This window comes from Phaenicophaeus curvirostris, chromosome 1, assembly GCF_032191515.1.
Source record: "Phaenicophaeus curvirostris isolate KB17595 chromosome 1, BPBGC_Pcur_1.0, whole genome shotgun sequence".
NCBI lineage: Eukaryota > Metazoa > Chordata > Aves > Cuculiformes > Cuculidae > Phaenicophaeus > Phaenicophaeus curvirostris.
In genome coordinates, this window is record NC_091392.1 from 8665351 (window position 1) to 8685020 (window position 19670).

Below are 19670 nucleotides of genomic sequence, written 5' to 3' on the forward strand. Positions count from 1 at the left end.
GTTACCTGGGAGAAGTTAATATACATTGGCACAGATATTTGTGTTCATGCATAGCTCCTGCTGTTGTTATAGAAAGTTTTCAATTACCTGCTATAAGACAGTACTTTAGCAATCCATACTGTGAAGACATTCACTGTAGCAAAATATTGACTTTCTTCTAGTAATGGCTTTTCTAAATGCTGTTTCCTTGCACAGCAAAGTTATTTGAAACATGTACATTACTTCTGTTCCAAAGATCAACATTACTCCTGTTGTGAAAGTGCAAGGAATAATGGTTTAAACTAAGGGAGGTTAGACTTGGGCTGGATATAAGGAAGAATTTTTTTACAATGAGGGTGGTAAAACACTGGCACAGGTTGCCCAGTGAAGTAGCGGAGGCACCATCTCTGGAAATAGTCAAGGTCAGGTTGGACAGGGCTCTGAGCAACCTGTTCTAGTTAAAGATGTCCCTGCTCCTACAGAGGGGTTGGACTGGGTGACATGTAAAGGTCCTTTTCAGCCTAAAGCATTCTATGATTCTATGATATGAATTGTGCTGCAACTTAAAACCCAAAAAAACCCAGTGGAGGTACACACACGCACACACACACACTTTTCTTCTCCTCTCTTCCTGTCAAACTTTCGTATTTTGATTCCTTAAAACCATTACTCCATCTAGCTTCTTAATAAGGCATTCCAATATGATATATCAATTGCTGAAATAAAAATATTCTGTGGTTCTTTTACTGACCACAATTTGAATCCTAGTTTACCACCATAAAGGCTGGTTAATACTATCATAAAGGTGAAAATATCCTATTTTTTATGAACTAAAGTAGCTGTGGTTGGACCCATTGTCCATTTTCATTTTTGTCATCTTTCTGCTCCAGTATCACCATTTCATTTTGTAGTTTGTTTCTGATCATGCGGCTGAATGCATGTATGTGTATGTGTGTATGGCAATCCTCCAATTATATTGGTAATAAGTCCTACATTAATGGCTAGATTTGTACAAAGGAAATACCTAGCAAAGAGAAACATTTTATCTCTCTTTCTTTCTTTGGCAAAACAAGTAGGAAAAAAATCTTTTCTTTATGGAAAGCAAAGAAAGTTCCTGATTTGAAGACTGGTTGCTTAGGGTGAGATTCTGCTACAAATTCAGACACCTAACTAGAGGGTTAAAGCTAGACATCTATATCTGAGTGAGGTGCCTAAGTCACTGTTGAAGTCCATGAAGATCTAGTCAGTGCAGTCAAGGGACCTGAAGAGAGAGGAATGTCATGCTGTACTTGGCACATGGCCAGCTCCACAGCTCTCTGGGCTCAGGTGACTTTACTGACCATAGGGATGTCTCAATTTCTTGAAAATTAACTTGAAAATTGACTCTGGTATTAGTGTAGACACTTACAGTGTATAGAGGAACCTAAATTAAGGAATATGAAAAATCTGGACCTGAATTCCACCTTTGGGGATCAATTTGACTGCATAGTCAAAGGTATTTAGTGTCATTTGACAAGATATATTAATGACAGGACTGGAGTTATAACATGCGATTTATTTGCAGCCCTGCACCTCTCTAAAGCTGTCTGGCAGTTAGATGGGTTAACCTTAGAAAACATCTAATGGTACTACATGTGTGTGCCTGAAACCAAAATAAGCCTCATATGGTTCATTCCAGGGGCAAGACTCACTTATCAAAATACTGATTATTTTATAAGCTGCCAGTCTACGTGACTCTCAGCTACCCCTCCAGATGAGTGTAACAGTATCCCCAAGCTGTACATCATATCAAACAGGCTTGTACCTGAATCCATATACTTACACAACTGAATCCCTGAAGTTTGCAAGACTGTAAAAATGTGCCTCAGGCATTAACAGCAATGGTTGTACGTATTACAGGAGTGTCACAAAGACTGGGGATGTTCAATAAGTGGTCAAGGGACTATTTGCTACTTCTGAGAACAGTCACATATTGTGCTGAGGGAATAACAAAGCAATTGCTGACAGCCATTCAAATCCCCCTCGTGAAAGTAGGAGAGCTGCTACTTCTCATGCCTTCCCTTCAACTAGATTGGAAGGCTAGAGCGGCCACTGTGCTGAGTACCATGGCTAAAGTAGAGCAGAAAGGTGACTGCATTCCTGGGAGCACTAAATTTACTGAATATGTGCAGTAGGTCTGTTATGGAACTACTGAAGGGATATAGTATCTGGACTTTCCCTAGTACAGAGATAAGACGCTGTCAAAACTCAGCTCACCACTGATACAGACCATTAAAAGCTGCTGCTTGGACAGTAGAAGTCTTCAGCAAACAAACAAGCAATGGGCAATTCTCCATCTCTATTCATCTATTGAAAAGTAATAGGTTTAAGTTGCAGCAACAAAGATCTAGATTAGGCACTGAGAAATCCTTCTGCCACAAGAAGAGCTCATTCACACGGGAAAGGGTGGTGAGGTCACAGTATCTCTCTCATTGGGAGAGATGAATATGGATATCAGGTCCTATAAAGTGATCACTAAAGATGTCTTCTTGCTAAGTGTTCTACGCTTTGGCTGTCAAAAAGATTTGTGAATGTTGTTAAATGGAAAAACGGAATAGACGAACACAGACAGAGAAGACCAGACACAGAAGCTGATTCAGCACATTCATTTAGCACCTCTTCCTTGTTTTCACTCCTTTGCTTTCCTTCTTCCACAGAAGTCTGCTGGAGAAGACACTGTAATTCTCTGTCTTTGAGAACACCTGGGATAGTCATGTACATCTTTAAAAAGAGACTACATTGAGAAATGAGTGGAAAGTAAGTACTATATTGGGTACCACAGTTATGTAATAGTCCCATATTTCCCTGTTAAGATGTGTAATACATTTTTAACACTTACACAAGATCTTTCACCTCAGCTTTTATTAGGTTGGTTTTACCAATATGTTTCATACATCTTTGCTCCCTTTCTCTGCTATCTTCTGTCCCAGACCTCTTACCACTAATGATGCAAGGTTTTTTTACATCCAGTTTTGCAGCAAACTGGATGTACCAGGACATGAAGACAGCAACACCACCTCAGCTACTGCTACCACTTTTCTCTCTCTTCTGCTTTTGTTGTTGCTACACGAGTCCTCTGTTACTATCCTTTCTCAGCTTTGCTTACATCCATTGCAATGCTGAGGTAGTGCTGCAGAGAGTAGCTGAAATGAGGGATCTGAGCAGTGAGAAGGACCTCAAAGCCCTATGATGCCAGCCTACTTCACCCACAAGTGTTATACGGAGGTGCTGCAGGGTTCAGAACCACATTGCAGTAGGCACTGTACAAATAGATGTATCTTCCCCCCTCTTACAAAATGGTTTTACTTTACTCATGCTAACAGTCCTGATTTGTGCCGTGCTTGAATCATGTCAAGGCATTTCTGAAGCTTCCACTTGACACAAACTAAATGCTTATCAAGTCTGTGAAAAATTAAACCGTATATGTGCTATAGCACAGTGCTTGAACCTATTTAGTTGCTACTTTGAAAGACCAAGGCAGCAATGTACTTTTTCTTTTTAGTTACATGACCCAGGAAGACCCTATAATATACATACAAGTTGGCTTTTCAAATTACTTTTATTTTCTCCTGAGGACAGGGGAAATCAGTTCCATTAATTACATTAATGGAATATACTCTATTGGATTGAAAAAGCCAAGGGAAAGAGATTTAATAGTTAAAAGTTACCACTGAATTGGCTTCTAGGAAACTATTTTCTTGAGTTCTCATGACTATCTATGGTAATGGGGTAGAGTGCCTGATGCCTATGGGAATCCAGGTATTAAGACTCTGATTGTGTTAAAATTGTAGACAAAATTCATAATTTCATTTTAACAGAAGTGCACTTCATATTAAAAAATTCATTGGTTTTAGATTTTGTGCACAGAATATATTCTGCAAAGACAGATAATAACATCTGTACCAAGTGCCACTTTAATCTAATATTATTAGGAAATAAAATGTTTCCCTTCAATCTACCTCACTGGAAGATTCTTCAAATCCTCCTTCCTGAGAGAACATTGTCTGGGATTTGTGTATTCTTATATGTTAATTCAGGTTCTTGTTAGTGCCCTATCTGGTCAAATCACTGTTATGTCTGATAACTTTCCCTGTTATTTGCACTAGATATATTCATAATTTTGTTTTACCTGGGAGAAAGTTTATAATATTTATTGCTGGTTTTAAAGTATTCTAGGAGCTCAGAGTTAAGTCATGCAAAAACAAAACATGAGAAAGAAATCTTGAAATGTTGCTAATGTGTGTCTGATTCACACAGATAAACGAAACAAAAAAAAGAGGAAAAACTTACTCTTCAAGGTTTTTTTTCCTACAATTCCATGATACTGAGTTTATTTTAGAATGATCCTTGACTTTTATATTCTGAAAGTGCTTTGTAGTCAGCACATATGGAGGTACATGCATTACTCTGATTTTAATTTCAAACAGCTTAGACAGGTATATTAACAACTATATTCTGATTAACAGAAATACTGACAAGTAATATTGAGCCAAATATTTTTCTATCCCTCCTTGATTTTTTACTTTTTTTTTTCATTGGACGGTCTGATCTCCTACACCAGACTGAGCAATATCAAAGTCTAGAAAACACATCATTTTCCTTTGGTCATCCTTAAAACTTGATTTGTCAGAGATAAATCTAGTAATCATTAAGCAACTAACACGCTGAATATATACCCAGTCATTCTGAGTCAGTCATATACTGCTCTGCTTTCCTTTTCTTGGCTTTTGGCTTGTGTGGGGTTCGTCGTAGAGATAACGCTCCTGTTACTCATAACAGCACTTGTTTGATCACATCTCTGTTCAGGTTTCCAGAAGCTTGCTTAAGCAAATCACAAGAACTCTTTGCACCTTTTGCATTAGTTATTTAAGTGACAGAAGTGAATCTGCAGCATAACTAGGAAATATCAACTCAGTGCGCTTAACATCAAATGAGGGAAATTCCAAGAAAGAGAGAGATCTCGTAGTGTTCCAGTCTATCCTGCATCACGCTGATGACATATTTTACCATATTTTTCACGTATTTCCTTTGCTTTGGTCCCATTCAACAGGTAGTAGAAAGTTAGGACTTTGGAGAACAAAATGAAGACTAAAAGTGAAAGGGAAAAGTAGAGATTAAGTCTCATAATCAGCTAACTTCCTTCAGAAAAACAAAACAAAAATTTGAACTCAAACATATTGTATGGACTTGTTGAGTTTCCTGCTTTGCATATAAGAACTAATTAACTTATAAGACCTCCATTCACAGGAAAATCTCATGCATTTGTGCAGAGCATACCAACAGAAATGCTTTTCTGTAAGCCCATATGGTAGATGTAGTTGATGGGGTTTTGATGTTTTTTATTTTTCAAACAGTTGCACAATTTATGTTCTGGATGAAGGAGCAGGAGAGATGCATGCATCTAATGTAGCAGTTCCTCTTCACTTCCACATGTATTCCCTACTAGAAAAAGATAGAGTATCTAACTTTACATGTGCAAAAAGAGAAACTTTAAAAGTCACTTTCTCTCAACCTATGTTCAAACTGATAGGTATACCAAGGAGCTGCTGTGAACTGATCTGTGCACAACTATTCTTGTGTCACAGTCCTTTGCAATAAAATTGCAACTGTACTGTTTATCAGAAGCCATGCAATAATAATAATAAAAAAAATCACAATGATAACACAAGAAGAATCTGATTCTCTTTCGCTAAAATATAAGAATTTTTAGCACATTCCATACTCCTGACTGATGAAGGAGAACACAAGGGAGTCCCTCACATGAGAGTCTAGGAACATTCTCCATGGCCAACTGTCCATGGGACAACTCTACACAGTCAACTTTCTGCAAGGAAAACACTACACAGAGAGTCCCAAACCTTAGCCCTAACATTAATCCTAATGTTAACCCTCCCTATGTAAAGTTGTTCCCTTCAGGAGTTAACCATGTAGAGCTGGCCCACATATAGTTGTTCCCTGAAGAGCTCGCCACTGTGGAGAGTTGGCCAGAGAGATTTGGCCAGAGTTATCCCTTTTTGCCCTCACATCACCAGAGCACACTGAAAGTCTCATCTGGTACAGGTGGAACATATGGTGTGTGGATCCTGGTGTAGACTGATCATCCTATATGCCTCACCCAGGTTTCCTTAGAAAACTAGATTCACTCTAACGCAGAGACTATTTGCATGCTCATATGGTTTGTGTGGATGCTAAGAAGACAAGGATTCAGGGTGGAAAGGCACGAATCACTCAAGAGTGTAGGTGCATCTTTAGTCTCCCCTTTCACAGCCCCAGAGTTATGAAGAAAATAGTGCATGATAGGTTACAACTACCTTCAGAAAACAAGAAAATCATAAAATCACAAAATCACAGAAGGCTGAGGTTGAAAGTAGGTACATTCCCCACCCTCCCTGCTCTAGCCAGGCCACCTAGAGCCAGCATCCCAAGACAATGTCCAGATGTTTGTTTTAAAATCTCCAAGAACGGAGATTCCACAACCTGCCTAGGCAACCTATTCCAGTGCTTACTCACCCTCACAATAAAAAAAAGTATTCCATGTTCATAGTGAGTCTCCTGTGTTTCAGTTTGTTCCCCCTGCCCCTTGTCCTGTCATTGAACACCCCCAAGAAGAGCCTGGATCCATCCTCCTTGCAGCCTGTCTTAAGATATTTATTCGCATTAACAAAGTCAGCCTGATCCTTCTTTCTGCAGGCTAAACACCTCAGCCTTTCCGCAGATGTGAGGTGCTCCTTGCTTTCATATATTTGAAATAAAAACCACAAAGAACTGGAATTCACTAAGCATACATCGTGAGATTATTTCTGGCTTAAAAATTTTGTTATATTTGTAGAACAGTAGTTTTAATTAGACTGATTCACTTGTCCATTAATCTGTGTGAACAAGCTGAAAATCATGTTTTAAAAGGTTCAGACAAGGACTCTGCATTGTATGATACTTGCCTCATCTCAATGGAATCCTTTTGTAGAAATTCCACTTAGATATAGTTTGTTGCCCTGGTCACTGCTTTCAATAATCAAATATTTTAATACAGGAAGGAAATGCAGTTATTTTTATTCTTCACATTAAAAGAGATCTGGGATGTATATTATGTCCCTTTGCTTTTGAAACATATGGACAGTCTAGGCTTTATTGTCCATTCTGATTTGTGCCACTAGGTGAAACATTTCATTGTTTTGTGTTTCACTGTGTTGGTTTTGGCATTGTGTAGTTTTACCTTCTCATAGTAATGACTACTAAATATTTAGCCAGTAATATTATTTATAAAAAGAGATCATTGAAAAAATGAGATCAGCAGTAAGACAAACTCAGGCCACTCACTCAATCATGGTATGTAGTCAGATACATTTCTCTTAGATTTTCCTTATTCTGCTTCAATAGACATACTTCACATTAGGACTTTCTTGTTAGTGTATTAATAATGCTGGTTTTGCTAGGGAGTCTGGAAGACTGAAGAAAGAGGGTGTGATCTAAATGCTTCTTGGTGCACATCAGATAAAAAGGTATCTATGAGGGAGATAAAAGAGCAATTGCACATTCATTGGGAAGAGGTTGCTGTGAATCCAGATGCAGGTGTGTGTAGGAGTAGCTTGTTGCCACTGCTTGCGTAAGCTGTGAGAGGGAGAAGAGATCAATAAATCAATCTCATTCTTGCCTGTGATCTTTAGTAGGGCCAGAAAATCTAGCCAGATGCTGCTATAATGCATGCCAGGTACCTCCTAGTTTGTGTGCTGGAATTCAAGTCAGGTTGTGTTTAAAAGGCAAAATAGAGCACTCCTCCCACTTGCAGACATTTGACCACTATATAATAAGTTTGTCCCAGAGGGCAGCTTGGCAAAATGCTATTAATAAAGGAGTGTAGCGAGGTGGAGAGGTTCCTGGCACAGCTTCTGAATACTGGCTGGTGTTACACATTTGTAACAGGAGCTGTTCGGAAATGTTGTGGCATGACTGTTCCTTTAAAAAGTTAAATCTGAAATCTGGTCACAACATTTGGTGAACATCTTCCACCAAACACAATGTCTTGACGCACAGCCATCTCTTCTATCCACTCTCTGACAGAGCTCCTGGTAGGGAAGCCTTCTTCAGGGAATCAGTCCAGGATTTAGGGCTTCTGGAAGTATTGCCTATCCAGGTTTGTGGCAGTATGTCATGGGAAATGCTGGAAACAAGAGTGACTCTAGGGACTCCAGTGACTGGGACACACAAGCTGGGGATGTGTAGATGCAGGGAACTATAGACAGTTGGCAAAGGCATCAGAATAAGGGGATAGCATGATCAGCTTCAGGGAAAAAACAGATTACCATTGCATGATATGTGGGGTTTTTCCTTTGTACTGCTGAGAGTGAGTGTAGGTAAGATTACAGGTAAACAGAAGTTTGTGCACCTTTTTCTGTTTGGAGAGGAACTTGTGCTTTGTGTGCATGTAAAACTTCATATTTCTAGAAGGATTCTGTTGAAAATAAGGGGCATATCTGTCATTCAATCACCACTACACAGCTTACAAACCATACTTCAACTCTCTCCAGTTCAAGGCCATCAAATGCAGCACTAATTTGTGTTGGAGCTATTGCTACAACCATCCTCCTCAAATGACATGTCTTGATCCTCCAACATGACCAGATTTGTTGGGGGATAGCAAAGGCATAAGAGCACAAAATTCACTGGCTCCACACTGCCTATAAGCTGAGCAAGCTTTTCTGTCACTGCTATAATACATTTTCTTGCAGTTAAAATGAAAGAAAAATTATGAAAGACAAAAAGTATGCAATGACATAAATACACAACTTGATAGAAAGGCATACCAAGTACCTCTCTACTTCAGAAGGCTTGGATTCATAATTCTCTGATCCTACTCTGACTGCGGTTGCTGGGCATTGTACACTTCAGGAATTTTATAAGATGGGTTTAGAAAGAACCACTGTTTTTTTCCGAATTTAATTCTCTGGATTGTATAGAGCAGTGAACCCCTCCCAGTCACTTCATTGCAATTTCTGTATTGCCTACAGCGTGTGTATTTCTTAGATTTTGTTCATATGTCAAAGATTTCACGTTAGATAATATGCCAGATCTTTCAGTGAACTGTTGCAATGGTTAATACTTCTACTGCTAAAAATGCAGGCTTGTGCATATTTCTAGCCTGAATTTGCCTAGGATTTGCTTCTGGCTATTAGGTCTCACACATGCTATTTCTGATCTGTTAAATACATGCTGTCAGAAATCTCTCCCTCCACAGGATCTTGCAATACCAGATCTTAAGACAGCAATATATCAAAGGAAAAGGGTTCTTTATGTGTGGCAGAGGTACCTTGTACTCTGAGTCTGAGTTTTTCTCCTACCTTCATTCAGCAGTCTCAAGGCTATCCAGCCAAAGTTCTCTATGAACAACAGCTCTCATACCCCACATGCCTTGTGCTTCCCCTGACATCCACTGCAAGACATGAGCTAAAAAACAGATGTGCAAATTAACCCTCTGGATGTGTTTGTTTCTCCACCTTATCTGCAGAGAGAGCCTGGTAAACAAGGGAGACTAAGCAGCTTTTAGAAAGCTGAATATAAGTGAAATGAATCCCTCTTCATGTGACTCAGACTGTTCAAAAGGACAGCTAGTACTTAGATAGCACACTGATTGGCACTCTCAACTGAAAACATAGGGAACAAGTCCAGCGTGCCTAAAAACCTTGCTTTCTAGCTGTCGTCTGTGACATTTTGAAGTGCCAGCATTGTACGTGCACTAGGGAGGCCCATGAGAACTCAGAAATTTCTGACTGTGGCATAACTAAACGATCCATGAATAACTTGCCGTTATTAAGGTTCATTTAACTTTCCAATCCAGAACTGTTCAGGCCGGTACAGCAGTCACAGGCGCTTCATTCAGCCGAACAATAGCAGCACAGGGTGAGCCCACAGCATTGTGAGGGCTGACCACAACCACTGAGGGATGTGTGCCCACGTGTGGCTGGCTAAATGAAAGGGAGACGTTGGCACTGGCAAGCTGAGGGGCCAGATGTGTGCCTACAGCCCTAAGGCGTCTAAGATAGGAACGGAAGGAAGGGGACCCAAGATGAGCCACAAAACCAGGCAGTGACCTCATCATGTTTATAGTGGAAAATAAACGACTGAGGAGAAAAACACGGCAGCAGCACAGTTTTCACTGTTGTACATGGTGATCACTAGATGTGGTGAGGGGCTCCCTGTTCACATTTTGTGGGAAAGTTTGGTAATGTCTCAATGCGTCTTTCAACATTTCAGAACAAAAAAAAAGATGTTGACTCTGTCTCTCTTCTAAAGGATCTCATCAAGACCAATCTTCAGTGAAGAATTGTGTGAGAGACTGAGAATGACCAGGGATATCCAGGGCAGGGTGGAGTTCGGAAAGCAGGGGGTAGCTGAAAGGAAGTTCCTGGTCCCAAAGCCTTGGCAAAGCAAGCCAAAAACTTGACAGAGACAAGCCATAGCTAGAGTGAATCTGCCTATTGTCACCATCTGCAACTAATTTAAATTCTGAAGGCCTGCTGGGAGCTCAAGGCAACCCATCAGTCATAGCTGTGTTTGACCATTTTAGTCACAGAAAAGCTGTCCTTTTGTTGTAGGTGCTTTGCAATTTTTACAGTGAAAACTTCACTGTAGGGCAGTGTGCACAGAGGCAGCAGCCTGATTCAGTGGGCTGCAGAGCTGTATGGACCTAAGAGTCTGTGGGGATCCCTACAGATTTAGCTGAATTCTTTGTAGAGAAATCCCTTCTCACTGAAGCAGAGCCTGAAGATATCTATAAATTGATAATTAAGTATTTATGGAGGAGCCAGGCATATGAGGGGTTTTTCATCCAAAAAAAACTTTCTGCATTTTAACGGACTGTCCTGATTACTGGACTATTGCAGTCAATTGTAAGAAAACTCTTCCTTGACTTTCTGAAATGCCCTTTTGTGTCTAGCACTAAACAAAGTATTTTCTTTCAACATCTTCAAATTTGTTACAATTTCTTGACTGAATAAAGTCCAATTTACAAACTACACTAGTTCCCCAAAGCCACATACTAGGTGAATAATTTTTCAAGGGAGGGAGAGGAGAGCTTTCAAACAAATTGTGTTGACACAATGCCTTGGAGTAACCTAATTCAGTAGTATTGGGGGTATCCTGTTGGTCAGATAAACTTTTTTCCCACTCAGACTTTAGGTTGTGAGAATACTGTTACTGTTGCTGTACTGGTTTAATTATGTTATCTTGTTAATTCACTATCCTTTCTTTTTCAGTCACCAATATTCTCTTATTATATTTAGATAATCAGTGCTCCTTAGCTTTTACAGACTCTTTTTTAAATGCAGAGACTGCTAGGCTTTATGAGCTCTTGTGACTAGTGTACAGATATTTCCTAATGTAACAAGACCCTCAGCATAGTTGAAAAATGCTACTTTCATACTAGCAGCAATCAAAAAAAGATCAAATTATGGTAAAAATAAAACAACCAATACTTTCCCAAAGGAAAAGACAATAAGTTTGCTTCTGTGCTTAAAGACTGCAGATGGGGAACCGGAAGATTTGGCAAAGCCCAGTGGCACCGTTGCCCTGGAAATCCAGTTTACTGTGCAGTTCTTTAAGGCTGTGGTGTTGGTTACTATAGGAAAAAAGATTTATAGGTGAGAGATGGATAATATGACCAGTGTAAGCTGGTTTTATTACTCACCACATACTCTCATACTCTGAAACACGGCATTATAATATTGAGAGGCCTGCTTGGACTGATACTGGACTGCATTTTTTTGTTTATGGTCTGCTCTCTGAGATTTACTGCATGCTCCCAGCAGGAGCTTGGCAGGCTGTAAACACCAGAGTTCAGGAAGAGAATGAATTCTCATCTCTGTCTGAGTCATCGGCACAGGGTGGATGACCACAAAGCCCTGTGTCTGCCCAGCCACACTGCTGAGTCAGGAGTTACATCCAGTAGCAGCTCATGGCCTGGTGCATTCAATGACACAGGCTTACACCTCCTCGTAATGCTGAGTCTCAGCAAAATCTGAAAGAAGGGGCCCTACTGTAACCGCAAGAGTAGACTTCTCTGGTCAGGATGAACTCTCTGTATGACACACATGAAGAAGGCAGCTGCTGTGGGGAAAAATGCATGCCAAGGGAGTAGTAAGCACAAACACACAAAGCATGCCCCAGTTTACTTTTTAAAATTAATCTCTGAACACAAACATACTGGAGCTATTACAAATTGTAAACCCTGCAGTGTGCAGGGCTTTTCCAGACTGTTTACAGCCCTCCTTTTGCTGGCAAGTGCAGAGATATGAAACCCCAGAATTTAAATGATGAAATGAGCCACAAAATGCAGGTACACAGACAGAGGTAGCTTGCAGCTTCAGGAAAAACAACTTGTGAGCAAGTGGTTTCATGGGTTTTGAAGAAATTCTGCATCTTCGCTCTTTACACAATCCCAGTTCATGATTTCCTCCCAGTCCTTTGCTATCCTTTATCTGCTTTATCTGTATCCTTTATCTGCTTGAGAAACTGTCAGCCTCTGGCCTGGACAGGCACACACTCTCCTGGGTGGAAAACTGGTTGGCTGGCCGGGCCCAGAGAGTGGTGGGAAATGGTGTGAAATCCAGCTGGAGGCCAGTGACAAGTGGGGTTCCCCAGGGCTCAGGGCTGGGTCCAGCCCTGTTCAATGTCTTTATCAATGACCTGGATGAAGGCATCGAGTGCACCCTTAGCAAGTTTGCGGACGACAGTAAGCTGGGTGGAAGTGTCGATCTGCTGGAGGGTAGGGAGGCTCTGCAAAGGGATCTGAACAGGCTGGACCGCTGGGCAGAGTCCAATAGGATGGGGTTTAACAAGGCCAAATGCTGGGTCCTGCACTTGGGGCACAACAACCCTGTGCAGTGCTACAGACTAGGAGAAGTCTGTCTAGAAAGCTGCCTGGAGGAGAGGGACCTGGGTGTGTTGGTTGACAGCGACTGAACATGAGCCAGCAGTGGCCCAGGTGGCCAAGAAGGCCAATGGCATCTTGGCTTGGATCAGAAACGGCGTGACCAGCAGGTCCAGGGAGGTTATCCTCCCTCTGTACTCAGACTGGTGAGACCGCTCCTCGAACCCTGTGTTCAGTTCTGGGCCCCTCACCACAAGAAGGATGTTGAGGCTCTGGAGCGAGTCCAGAGAAGAGCAACGAAGCTGGTGAGGGGGCTGGAGAACAGGCCTTATGAGGAACGGCTGAGAGAGCTGGGGTTGTTTAGCCTGGAGAAGAGGAGGCTGAGGGGTGACCTCATTGCTCTCTACAACTACCTGAAAGGAGGTTGTGTAGAGGAGGGTGCTGGGCTCTTCTCCCAAGTGACGGGGAACAGGACAAGAGGAAATCCCCTCAAGCTCCTCCAGGGGAGGTTTAGGCTGAACATTAGGAAAAAATTCTTTACAGAAAAGGTCACTGGGCACTGGCAGAGGCTGCCCAGGGAGGTGGTTATGTCATCTTCCCTGGAGGTGTTTAATGCACGGGTTCATGAGGTGCTGAGGGGCATGGTTTAGTATTTGATAGGAATGGTTGAACTCAATGATCCGGTGGGTCTCTTCCAACCTGGTGATTCTATGATTCTATGATCTGCAAATAGATAGATAGATAGATAGATAGATAGATAGATAGATAGATAGATAGATAGATAGATAGATGGATGCCTTACTTATAACCTGGATGTGTTCCTTCCTCTCATTTGCAATCCATCCACTCAAATAGATGCCTGAGAAAATCAGTGGGAAAAGCATGAGCAAAAGCAAGCAGTCCCAGAAAAAAAATGAGGTGGCAGGTGCTGAAGTCATGGAGACAGCAGAGGAAAACTCCTATGGAACATCAGTCTAGATAGCTTAGTCTCTTAATGACTTCAAAACACTGTGTATTGCATTGGTGGAAGGTACTGGGGTTCCCAGTAAGCATCCTTTGTGCTAGTGGTTTCACAAACTTACAATGAAAAAGCTGTTTCATGCCCTGATCTGGTTAGAAGAGCAGACTATAATCAGTTTTGCTTTTTTGTATGTTGCCACAGTAGTTTAAGATACCACTGTCCCCTGATGTTTTCTTACAAACTCTCTCATCAAGCTGACTATCCTACCCACATCAGTAAGTACCACACAAGCATCCCTTAATCAGCTTATTACAACTCTTAAAGCAACTCAGCCAGTTTTACTTCTACCTGACTTTTGCCGCATCTCAGTTACAGAGATGATGAACACTAGGTCATGGACAGTCACAGACAGCTCTAGGTTGTGTCTTCTTCAGTGCATCTGCTAGATATACCAGAGAATGTCTAACTATGCCCCCAAAATCGCAGGACCTTACTTGACCTGGTACAAAAAATATGAAGTATTCTAAACATTTGAGTTGAGAAACATTTATATACGCAAAATAAATCCATGATCTCATATAATGTGTTTAAAAGACGGATGGATGAGGTGCTGAGGGGCATGGTTTAGTGATTGATAGGAATGGTTGGACCCGATGATCCAGTGGGTCTTTTCCAACCTAGTGATTCTGTGATTCTGTACAGTTGGAAATCATGAAGTGTTGTACTGTATCTTTATCTTCATTCCTGTGGGATATATCACGTTTGTCTAATGCAGGTAAGCAGCTTCTGGAAACAGGTTCAGCTCATAGATCAAGATGTTTAATGCAGGTGTCTGAAAGCAGGTGTCTGACCTTCTCCTCTCACTCCTAGTGTTCTATTGCACATCGTCCAAGGAGATATGCAGCTTTCTTTAAAACACAGACATTCTTTGGTCAGCTGATGAGCTCTATCAGGGGTACTAAGCAATCTGGATTTTGGTTTGGTTCAACTGGCTGCACACAGGAAGCTAATGTCATCTGTGATGCTCCAGGGTATCCTGCCTGGTCTCCTGCTACGCCTGCATGAGACTACTGGTGTCCCCCAGGTGCCCGTGTCTTTTCTACTCCTGTCTTGGACACCATCTAACACTTCACTTTGTAAAAGACACCCTGATTTAGGCAGCTGAATTATATGCCAAGTATCTGTTTCATTCTAAAATGTGTCACAGAATGAGACAAGCAAATCAGTAGATAGAAATGTTCCTCTGGAAAACTTAAGTGAAGTCTATGAGGTGCACATACATATTCATTGGTACAGACTGTATTGTAGGGGTGTGAATCACAGAAAACATACAGTCCGTGCCTTTAGGAGTTCACAACCCAGTGTCGTGACCCTGCTGGTGCTGTCACGAATAAATCCAGTGAATGGTCCTGCCTGTATGACTGGAGGCAAGACCATTAAGAACTATGAATAGTGAAACGAAGATCAGTTTGTGGTTAACAAAATTCTTACAGTAACTCTGGGAAGCTTACATTGGAGCATACATTGATGCCTAGCTGAAAGTTTCCAAATAAGAGCCAAGAGGAGCTGCCTCTTTGCTGCCAACACCAGGATCAAGTACACATTAGTTTTTATGTATTCTGTATGTACATTGGCTCAAGGACACAGTTATACCTGAGGTGTAGATAAAAATCACTAGCTATATCTGCTCTGGAGGTGCAAAAGTCTTCAGAACTAGCTGAATATTCTGCTAACATGAAGCGGAATTAAGCACAATCCTATTGGTGTATAACACAGACAGTCAGAGTGTATTATGAGGTGGGATGCATATGGTGTTCAAATACATGGTAAAGGTGGTCCCTGTGTCAGTAAACACACTTTTATTCCAGAAAAAAGTTGGGAGATAACATCTAAATAAGCAATAGTGGCAAGACAACCAGAGGAAAGAAAATGCAGCCAATCAGCCTTGTATGTACATCAGCTCTTTATGAAGACACTGCTAAAAATGTGTATCACACCTCTTCAGGAGCTGCATGAGCTCAAAGCAGCTAGTAGCATGTTGATGAGTGTAATTTGTCATCAAATTTTATTTTAAAAAACAAGTGTATTACCAGATCAAAAAGACAAAGGTGATTCCTGAAATTGAGACTTCAGATGTGCGCAATTAGAGCAGAAGTGTTTAAACGTAGTTTGAGTTTATCAAATGACTTTGTAAAATGAGCAAGCATTTTGGGTCAACTTCATTTTCACATGTTTCTGTTGAGATGCACCAATAAGTGGCTCTGCCTTAGCTATAAAACTAACCTACAGAGTAGATCAGATATGACCTGAACATCTAAACAGGGCAGAATTGGACAGTAAGTGCTAAAATTCAAAATCCTGATTACAAAATTTTTAACTTAGGCCCACAGCTGTCCTTTGACCTGAAAGTATTGTAGATGCCTGCAGCTTTATTTTCACATGTGTTTAGGGGTGGCTGCTTTTCTTGTAAAACATGGGGTTGAGTTCTCAACTAATGAGACATCTGGGTTCAGTTTTCTGTCCAGTCTCAGAGGATTCAGAGCAATATCTGTTACTTTGTCAGTGCACCTTAAACAGATGACTTGGCAACATTCTACATCTTACCTGGAGAGTCTGAGACATTGTTCAGAAAGAAGTGTGAATTTTATCTGTTAAGAAAAGAACTTCTGTTCATAGTTTAGCCAGGATATTTGGTTGAGAAAGGGGAGTCCTATCTATGAATCTTGTCAGGATGATGTATTTTTATATACTTGTAAAAATCTGTTGGTGGATGAAAAGCTCAGCATGAGCTGGCTACATGCACTTGCAGCCCAGGAAGCCAACAGTATCCTGGGCTGCATCAGAAGTGTAACCAGCAGGGCAGGGAAGGTGATTCTGCCCCTCTACTCTGCTCTTTAATTTCTCATCAGCAGTTGTCATCAGTGCGGTTGTATGTGGGCCATTTCCCTGGCCTTTCTGCTGCCTTGTCCTTACCTGTCCCAACATTTTTGCCACCTAGCTACCTGATGAGGATGAAAGAGGCAGCTAACATCTGTAAGGCAGTCAGAAGTAGCTATGACAGCTATATTGCTCATGCTTACATAGACAAGTGCACCTTTGATTCTGGAGCCACCAAACCTTTCTAAACATTAACAAGACATTCAGATCGCCCAGGAATGTGGCCTGAAGATAAGTTAAGGTATAAAATCCAGCATATTTTTATTCCAAATACATAATGTAGACAAAAACACAGGGTTATGAAACTACAAAATTTTGAGCTGCCCTCATTTACACACATGCGGTTCAATATGGCCTTCATTTAAAGTTCATTGTTTTCCACATGCTCTATATTTTCCTTAAGAAAGATTAGAGGTGTCATTTAGCGATTTAATGAAGTAAGTTGCATACTTGCAAACAGTTTATGAGCAAGCAGTGAGATTATATCAGTATCTGTCCATAGCTCATATTGAATACATTAATAAACACCCTTAAACAGAATTTATTTTTTGGTTTTGTATTCAGACCACTTGGGAACATATTACTTGGAAACTAAACCTTTAATGTTGCTAAACTGCAAGGTTGTAGCCCTTCTCTGTACAGAAGCACACAGAAAAAATATTTAATTTTTATTTCCTCTGAATCTTATAATGAAAACCAACCCAACATGTACTATAGTAGTAAAAAAAAGATTTTATTCCAGAAATTCATTATTACATCTCTTTAATATCCACATACCGAACTGCAGCTGAAACACAGGACAGTACAAGTAAGTCAGGCCTGTTGTTCCAGCTCATTTCACTATTTTAATACAACAGCCCCTAAAAGAGTGGGGAAAATGTGTGTTTCGTAATGCACCTGCTGGGATGAGGTGTGAGTCACTGCCTGAAATGTTCTTTGGAAGCCAGCTATCATATAGCGGTAACATTAACAAAACCTCTTATTACTGTCATCCTCCATCAAGAATATGAGTAATGTGGAAAGGTACACGCAAAGAGAATAAATATACACAGTTCTTCATTTACAGTAAAAGTCATCATTTTGAACAGAAAAAGCCAAAAACATCTCCAAAGTAATTGCATCCCTTATGTAAGGCATCCTGTATAACATGCATCAATAACTGGAATTTATTTACCTTATAAAAATTACCTCAGTGCTATAGAAGCATCATTCATGCTGCCACAGTTAAGGTTATGATAGTGTTTCCAGTAAAAACTTGACTTTTCAAACACACAGAATTCAGCTGTGCAAATCTTCTAGGAGTTGAAATGAAAGTATGCACATGGAATGATGAGTTTTCATATAGAAAAAAATGTAAAAAGAAGTGGCATGGACCCGTAACCTTTATGTTAAAGAAATCATCTACATTGACAAAAAAAACAGGAGAAGGGACATTGCTGCCACTGTGATTGCTCTGCTGGACACAGGAAGTGCTGGAAGTCACCAAATATGGGAACCTCCTCCTTCCCTCAGCTCCCCACAGTCTTCAGGGAACCTCTTATCCCCCAGCCTGGAAATGTTTTGGTTCTCCATGTAAGTGGGAGACATCAGGAAGATATTGTTGCCTCTGGTTTCTGATTCATGGATGGGGGTCACATAGCTGAGGATTGCCCAAGCCTGGCCACCCTACCTTGAAGCACTGCGCAAGCCAGCAGAGGTGCTGCTCATGAAACAGCTCTTTAGCGACCACAATTTACAAAGCAGCAGGTTAAGGCAAACAAAAATTTCAGATATTTTATTTTAAAACACTACACAGCAAAAAATGCTGTCCTTTTTACATCAGCATGGTATTTTTCATCACAGAAACTCTACGGTGTGGCCTCATGACCCATCCAAGTATATCTTCATTAGTGTTTTAACTCACTTCAGGTGTGTGAATTTGAAGTTAGTGGCCTATTGTCCCTAAATATTGTGATTTTGGTTTACTTAGAGGAGTAGTCCCAAGGCACACCAACTGTTTCCTTTCATGAAGACGCAACTGTCTTCCTAAGCCAAACGATACCATCTGGGAATGCACTGATGCCAAGGGACATTACAGCTAGTTTACAGATTACAACTAGTTTGAAGTTTTATCCTAGAGATCCACCTATCTTGGGCTGGATTTCAGGTAAGGAATGCAGTGTTGACACTTGTAGGTTACATCTCTGATTTCCCAGGGGATGTGGTTTTGCTGGATATTTTTTAATAGTGTTGGTGCAAAAGAAAAGAGTCAACCTAAGAAAATTCAAACTTTGAAAGAGAGGAAGACATAAAGAGGATATATTTTGTTTGATGTGGCTGAAAAATGACATGTTGAACAGAATTACACCAGGTACTTGCCAAAAACTGTATTTTTCAATTCTATGCTCTTTCAAGCAGATTGTTTTCTTTGCTCTAGAAGATAATCAATTATGTAGCTACCAGGGAAAGAATAAATTTGGACTTTGGTATATTGTTCCTATAACGTTTCTCTAAATTAGGGAAAATCCTCTTCTACTTTTGATCAGTCTGCAACAGCTGAATGTTACCTCTTGATATCCATTTCTTCGTATATGTTCATGTTGAACTCAATCCACAGTCCTGTAGTTTCACTACAGTTGGTAGATGGAGAAAGGGTAAACCTCTTAGAGACTGCAGATGACGTAAGAGGTACCCTTCTAAGGTGTGGTACCCCTATAGAACTGAGCAGCAGTTTGAGAAATGCTGTGCCTGCTGATATAAATATGGAAACCATCAGAAAGTTAGGGATACATCAAAGGTCTGACAAAACTTTACTTGACAAAAGAGAAGTATAATCAAAGCCTGGAAATCTGCACTTATGTGGTTGGTGTTGGCCATTTAATGACATGTTAACTAAGCACAGCTGACTAAAGC